This window comes from Mesocricetus auratus, unplaced genomic scaffold (assembly GCF_017639785.1).
Source record: "Mesocricetus auratus isolate SY011 unplaced genomic scaffold, BCM_Maur_2.0 Super-Scaffold_100013, whole genome shotgun sequence".
Lineage (NCBI taxonomy): Eukaryota > Metazoa > Chordata > Mammalia > Rodentia > Cricetidae > Mesocricetus > Mesocricetus auratus.
In genome coordinates, this window is record NW_024429196.1 from 64,858,961 (window position 1) to 64,867,210 (window position 8,250).

Sequence of the window (8,250 nt, forward strand, 5' to 3'; positions counted from 1 at the left end):
CAAAAACAATCCCATTTTGATGATCCAGCAGCCTTATCAGGAGGAGTAATTTATAGAGGCCATTTCAAAGGGAGGAGAGAAAGACCCCAAAACCCGGCAGCACAGAACTGCAGAAGGAAATATTGCTTCCGTAACAACAACAACAACAACAAAACAATAAACTTCTTATCTGTTGAAAAGGCTTGACTGTAAATCTTGGCTCTGACAGTCATCCCAGATCCTTTTGAGAGGCAGCCCACAGACTCAACAGGGCAAAAGAAAACACTAAATCATAATCGCCTCATAAAAGCCAAGCTTGTTTTTCTCAACACTCGAAAACTGGTATAGCCTTTCAAAATATCATAAATCTATTGTGCTTGCTCCTATTTTACTTAACAGCCAATTAATGTTACTGTTTAAGAGAATTAAAGCCAGGGCTGAGAAGGGGGTGAGAGGAGGGGGAGACATCTTTAAAGGGGGGCTGCTGTGTAGACAGAAGTGAGCATCGAGCCCTCATTACAGATAGGCTCATTAAAACACTCCTCAGCAGAGCCTGCCACGGCCATGCACACCCATCGGTGTGATCTGGTCCTCATTAGCATCCTGAGAAAGGAAAACATTTTGCAGCACAGTCTTCAGCTGGTTTTGATGTCAAACAGGGTGACATTGGACATTATGACTGAGGGTCTCTCTCCTATCCTGGAGGCTCCCCCATGAGTGAAGGAATTGAACCCCTGAAATGGCCAGTGATACTATATCATGGGGCAGTAATGTAGATTTAAAACAAAGCTGACATCCTTGCCCACAGGAGGCCCAGCACCATCACTAGAAGCCAACGAAGCAGCCATGGCCCTTGTCATACATTTCCCAGTGAAGACAATGTAAGCTCCCACTTATTCTCAGTGGTTTGCCTGCCACTTGTCATTCTTATACAATTTTTAAAAAACTGGTCTAAGTTCTAAGCAAAGGATGAGGCAGCTGGGTGTGGGGACTGATGGGTCAGGGGGACTGCTGAGTATGGGGACTGATGGACACAGCATGAATATGAACACAAAATGGTGCTGTTGGGTGCTGCGAAGTCCCAACTCAATCTTCTGCGTGCTGGTAACCAAAGATTTTAGGCAAAGAATCTGGACTCTGGCATCCCTGGCAGGATAGGCTCAGTCATCTGTCCCAGTATGCCCATTACAGCAATGAGTATGGCTGGGCAACAGCTCACCTGATAACTGTTCTCCACCACCACTACCACAGAAGCTGAGTGTGGTAGCACACTACCACAGAAGCTGAGTGTGGTAGCACACACCTGTAATCCTAGCTCTCTGGAGGTAGAAACAGTCTCTTCTTCAGGCTTGCCCACTGTTTATATGAGACTCATGTCACAAAGATGTTTCTAGAGCAGTCCTATTGTTCAAAATCAAGATAACTCAAAACAAAAGGTTAAGGAGGCAAAAGAAGAGCCAGAGAGGGACAAGGTAGAGTTAGTTAGGCCAGTGACAAGAACCTACCTTCATGATCTTAGACATGGCACACTCTTTGGATCGCCATTTTTGGCTCTAGAAAATGAAGATGTCATTGACCATTCTAAAATTATGCAGAATGCTACTTTTACTGCATATAAATTTCTCTGTAGCAAGATGATGATAGTTTACTAGGCCAACAAGGGACCAGAGCAGAGTCTGAACTATTGGAAAGGCACGGTGGTCATTAGAATAGATGACAATTAAAACCAACTAAACAAAAAGCCAGTGTGACCATATTAGGAAGAGTTGGCTGAACACACACCATGGTTCCTGATGATTGCCAATATAACCCTGAGCAAAGGTTTATGGGGGGTCATGGGGCCCAACATGACTAAGATGTTCTCTAATTGTAAGAATAACAAAATTCTCATCTTTAGTTGTTTTGAATTATCTTAAGGGGAAAAACTGCACTATACATTTAATTATAGATTAAAAGTGAGATGCTAACACCATGAGGATCATCTGTGGAACAGAAAAAGGGCTTGCATTCAAGTTTAATGAATGGATGTGAAAAGCCAGTCATAGTAAATACTCAAGTCATAGTAAATTGCATCAGTCATAGTAAATACACCCATAAATGGCACCAGTCATAATAAACACACCCTTTCTCTTCTAGTCTTCAGTTCATCTCTCCTTGATATACGTAGCTGTATTTGCCTAGGTAAAATAAATAACATGCAGAAAATTCCAGTACAATTATGTACATACCCTGCATTCTGGTTACAGTGAGAAAGGGGGTTGATTACATGTCAAGTGCACAGTGTTCCACCAAATGTCTGCTACTGTCTCCTACCTCATTTGAGAGCCCCGCTTATGACTACACTTGAACAAAACTAGACAAACCATACTCTACTACCACCTTCTCCTCCCAAAACATCTTCATCCTTGAATGCCCTTGAAGGAGATGAGATGTGTAAAAGGAAAGCAGAACGGGAGAGAAGAATACTTACGTCAATAATAAGAGTCTCAATAACGGACACATTGGAAGCTGATATTGCTGGGGAAATTCTGCAGTTCAAGTCACATGTGCACTATCAACTATATTATGAATTATTTGGTGATACTGTTCCTTATTAGGGACTAGGCAGTATGTTAGATCCTTTCATATGTGACAGAAAAAAAAATACCAGCAATACCTATGACTTTTCCCCCTTAACATCTGTTTCAAAGAATTCTGTGTAATTCTTTGGTCCTCAGACTTGCAGAATTGGGACAGAGGATTTAAGTGAGGGAAACAGATAGATGAGGTGGGATGCCCAGTGATGAGGACAGAGTTTATATTTCTCCTAGTTAGCTCTCTAGTGCTGTGATAAAGACCATGGCCAAAAGCACCTTGGAGAGGAGAAGGTTTGCTTGCTGCCACATCCTAATCACAGTCCACCACTGAGGAAGGTCAGAGCAGGAACTCAAGCAGGAAACTGGAAGCTGGAACTAGAGTAGAGAACATGGATGAATTCTCTTTCCTGGCTTGCTCCTGGGCTCATGTTCGACTAGCTTCCGTATACCTTACCTTCTAGGACCAGTGGTGGCATCATTCATATAAATCACCAATCATGGAAATGTCCCCACAGACTTTTTACTGGGCAATCTGATGGAGGTATCTTCTCAGTTGAGGTTCCCTCTTGCCAGATGACTCTAACTTGCATCAAATTGATAAAACAGACAAATAAACAACCACCAAAATCCAAACAAACAAACAAACAAAAAAACACCAAAAACTAGCCAGTTATAACATGAATAATAAAAACCCAGAGACAGATATTGGGGTTCAAGCTTCAAGCTGAAGATTGGAGAAGCAAAGCAGCTGAGTCAGTAGATCTTACCTCTACCCAGCTGAAATGGAAATCGTGTCTTTGTGAATCCTCAGAGGCAAAAGCTCTCAGTTCCTGTCTCCTCCTCCTTATATTCCTTTCTCTTCCCAGCCGTATCACTCCTGTCTCCATCTTCCTAGTGCTGGGTTTAAAGGCGTGTGATCCCAAGTGCTGGGATCAAAAGTGTGATCTCTGTTACTCTTCAGTCTTGCTAGGACATGGTGGCCTAGAACTCAGAGAGCTCCATCTCCCTGTCTGTCGAATCCTGGGATTAAACATGTGTGCCACCACTGCCAGGCTCTATGGCTCGATAGTGTGGCTGCTGGGATTAAAGGTGTATATCACTATTGCCTGACCTCTATGGCTTGTGACTAGCTTTGCATTCTGAATCGTCAGGCAAGCTTTAATAAATCATAAATAATAGATCACCAGAGCCAGTTACCACACTGGTGGAATCAAATTCAGGAAGGTGAGAAAGAGACGGGCAAGAGAGGGCTGGACTGAGCAGTGAGCTGGGCTTTACAGGGAAAAAGAGAGAAGTAAGATGTGGGCAGGTTGGCGACAGTCACTGGAAGAGTAGAGAAAGAATCTCAAGAGGACCGTACCAGGAATGAAATTCCATGAGAAAGGAGAAAATTTTAACTATCCCACACTACTATCCTTCCCTATTTTGGAGCTTACTTAATTTTCCATTGTTGTTCTCTAATTCTTTTGGTTAGAAGTCATGGTTGAGGCTCTACCTCTAACTATGGTTCTTGTTGCTTGTTTTCTACTTTTCACGTGAACAGCCATGGTTATTGTTTAGAGGGAAGAGACATATTTCAGCTCATGGTTTAAGAGGTTTCAGTGCATGGTCATCTGGCTGTGCTACCTTTAGACCTATGATAAAGTACGGACATCAGGGAGGAAGGGTGTGATAGAAGAAAGATGTTTGCCCTTTCGAATCCAGGAAGCAAAAATAGAAACAGAGAGGACACTAAGATAACAAATAACACCCAAGACATACTGCCAATGATCTACTTCCTTCAACGTTAAAAAAATTGTTTAAAAAATCATTTAAAAATGCTGGGATTAACCAAGCCCCCAGGTTTGACCCTATGTGGCCAGTTTCTGAAGTCTTACACAGAGCTAAGGAAGCCTTTCAGTGACTTCTCCAAGTCTGTCGTTGTAAGTTGTTTTCCCAGCCTAAGTTATTTTAGGCTTTCTGCAGTGGGCACGTGACAGAAAATCAGTCAAGACAGGCTGACTGGATGATAACCACTCCAAGAGGCCAACATGGCTACTCTCTGGTTGCCTTAGACTTCATTGCCTTAGGCATGAAGATCAGGTGTGTTTCTTCCTCCTCCAAAGCCTGTGATGGAGGCACAGAAGCCTGGATGTGCAGGCCCAGGATTACTGCCAGAGATGTTTGGCTGCAAGTTAAGCAGCTGGTCTCTAGAGACCCGGTCACCAACATTTCAAATGACCAATACCCAGTCCAAGCTAAATCCTTGAACCCTCAAGCATGTCCCTTCACCAGCCCATAGTTGTTTTCCAACAAATGACTACACAGACTGTGAAAGTTGTAGACAGAAAGGAAACTGGTGAGGGCCTGAACCAGGGAGATGGTATGAGTTGCTCACTTCCTTCCTTTAGAAAGTGAATATGACAAGTTGAGGAGTTGTTGTCCAAGACTTTTAGGGCATCTGGGAAAGTGGTGACTTGGAGTTTTGTTGCCAAGGCCACTTGTTCAGTTGTTTGTCTTGTTAACAGCTAGTGAACAGACCTCTGTGAGGTTTTGGATTAACGTTCTCATGATGTCATTCTTTGAGGCTAATTAAATGAAAATCTTTGCTCAGGCATAAAGAACTCTTTCAGTCTATAGAGTATTGGTACTTTCTGGTCTGTTAAAATGAACAGCCATCATTTTTTTTTCTGGAACTTTCCTTTTCGTTTGTTTTGTTTTAAGATGAAAATAGCTATGATCTCTGAAGTCTAGAGCTTCAGTGATAGAAATGATGCATTATCTCTGCACGTGACTCAGAGGACAAGAGAGCCTGGAAGGTGGAAGTGGATAGTTAGTAGTGTCTTGTTCTAACGTTGTGCCCACACTGAGGGTTAGGCTGGGTATCCCTGTGTGCGCCATCCAAGTCAGCTTTCGTGTGGTTATGGGTCTTACCAAAACCCCCACCGGGATGGAGCTCCTGCCTCCAGTTGCAAGCTACTCACATGTCCTACTGCGACCTGCTTCAGAGTCCTTCTGTGATAAGAGAAAGGGCGTAGCACGAGGCCTGCGATTTGTGACAATCACTCGGACTCAGAATTCTATTGTGTGTTGGATGATTATTGCAGCGTATTATCCATATTATGAAGTTGGGCTGATAGTTTTAAATTTTTAGTGTCCTGTCTTATTTCCACTCTACATTCATAGATTGTCACTATGGGAACAGATGGCTTCTAGGCATCTCTGGTTGGACCAATGAAGGCATAGGAGGAGGGTGTGGAACAGTATTCTAAAAAGGCCTGGGCAAGAGCACGGTAGGGTGGGTGCATTCACAGAGATTATCCCAACAATTACAGAAAGTGACGCCCTGCTTCTCTGCCCTCCCTGTCCTGATTCGTTGGCTTAGCTTCCACCATATGGCAATGAACTGATGCTTTCCAAAATGGTAACAGAGACTGCGGGACCCTCAAATACGTCCTGATAGCTAGTGTTTCCTCCCTAGAGTGAGCACTTGATATGAGCTATGTTTAATCTTTATGTATCTGCACTGCCTAAAGAATGTCCCAGAGAAGAATACCTGCCAATACCATCACAACAGACCTCTCCCTGTGCATTGAAAGCCTTCCCTTGCTGTCTTCCCTGTGGAGGAGAGAGGCTCCTCTTAGCCAGGGGGCCTTCAAGTCCACCCCCAGGCTTGTCCTCAGCTTTCTTTCCTCCAGGATGAGGTATCAGACTCCCCTAACATTACTTGTAAACTTCTGGAACTTTCCTGTTACCATTTTTGTTTCCTTCTATGTTCAAAATATTGGGTCAATATTTTTCAAGTCCCTGTTTAAAACACAATGATCTCATTTTATTATATATTTCTGATTAGTACAATGTGTCTCACAGACTCTAAATTCAACTTTAAAGTTGAATTTCACATTATATTAGCTGCGGTCATTTGATATGAAACTGTATTAATTTAATCCACATTACTGCCCCCAAAGCTAATATTTCTCTTCCTATAAAATCATAGCTAGAAAAATTAAAAGATCTAATAAGCCAATTCTCAAGCCTCCAACCATTAAAATGGAGAAACAGACGGAGTTCTGTAAAATATTCAGATTTCATTGTTTGGGTGTATGCCTTTTCTTTCCCCGGGTGGCATAATAGGATTATAAAAGCAGAGCTAAACAAAAACATTGGACTCAAGCCCTTAACTCACTGCCGTTGTCTTTACAATCTCAGATGAATCATTTAACCCCTCTCTGTGGCTTCATACTTTATGGTTTTGTATATGGACACACCCAGGCAACAGCATGCCTAATCCATGAATGCTTGGACCAATGTCTGGCAACATGGTAGGATGCATGCATGCTTTGGTTTGAAAGCAGTGCTCCTCAGGCCTCAAGATCCTAGAAGTTTAAAGAAATTGTTCTTGATCTGGGGCTTAGCTCCATGGGTAGAGTGCTTGCCTGGCTTGCTCTGTCATCAACAGCACACAATCTAGATATGGTGATACTTGTGTGCAATTGCAGCTCTCAGGAGGTAGAGGCAGGAGGATCATAAATTTAAGGCCATCCTGGAATATACCTAGTACATTCCAGACCAGCCTGGGATATATGAGATCCCTATCTCACAAACACACCCCAAAAGACATAAATGGAAGGAAGAAAGAAAAGCAATTTTAGTCTTTGTTTAAAACTCCCTCTCCCATTTCTACTGCTTTACAGGACTCAGGCAGGCGATCGATGGGTGCTGACTCAATAGGTGTATCTAAGACATCAAATCTGGACTCTTTTTAGATTGATCCCTTATAATAACCAAGCCTTTCTCACTGAGCAAATCCATTAGACCTGGTTTATTTCTTCCTTGATACTTTCCCATCAAGTATCATGGCCTTTTCCTTGCCAGCCACTTTGGTTTTCCCCTACCAGTCGCCTGGGCTCTGCTGCGTGGTAGTCCCCAAATAACACACAAGATGCTGTATTAATTATGAAGCTGCTGGCCTTGCTTGTTTCTTAGTCATCATTCAAATAAACTTCAGTTCTCTGCATGTGTCTCACTTTGTACCAGAACCCAACTGGCCCAGCCTTGCTAGTTCCAGACCCTTATGTTCATTCCAATACCTGGTTCGGGGCATGGAAACAGTATAAATATGGAAACGCCATTGTTAGATGGAGCTTCTATTGGATGTGACTCTCTCACATGTTTTCACTTTCAATTGTAAAGGGAAATTCTTCAAGTGTGATGAGTAAATATCAAATGCTTAATTTCGGAGCTAAAAACAAAAGAGGGCAGTTTGAGAAAAACCTGACTCATCTCTAGTGGGAGGGATTTCATATCTGGGTAGACAAAGATACTGAGGGATGGTACTGCTCTGGTTATAGAAACTGATTTCAGAAATAACACAAAACTAGTTTGTGACTAAGAAATCTATATAGGCCAGCACTTCTGATAAGTGACAGGCAAGTCTAAGAGTCTCTGGAAACAAATAAATATATGCGAGTTCCCCCTTATTCCAAGACCCCCATCTATAGTTCTGAGTCCTGTAACCCTGCACAAGTTCCTTGTTAACTTAGCTGCTGTCAGATACTGTGGTCGTGATGTTGACAGTTTGAGATGCAATGGAAAAATTAGCACAAACTTCTTTTTTCCCCACAATTTTATGCATACATTATCAGTCCTTACCATAGCTCATAACCATTGTAGCATACGATTTTTCCCACCCTTTACTGAGAATTTTCACCTCTTG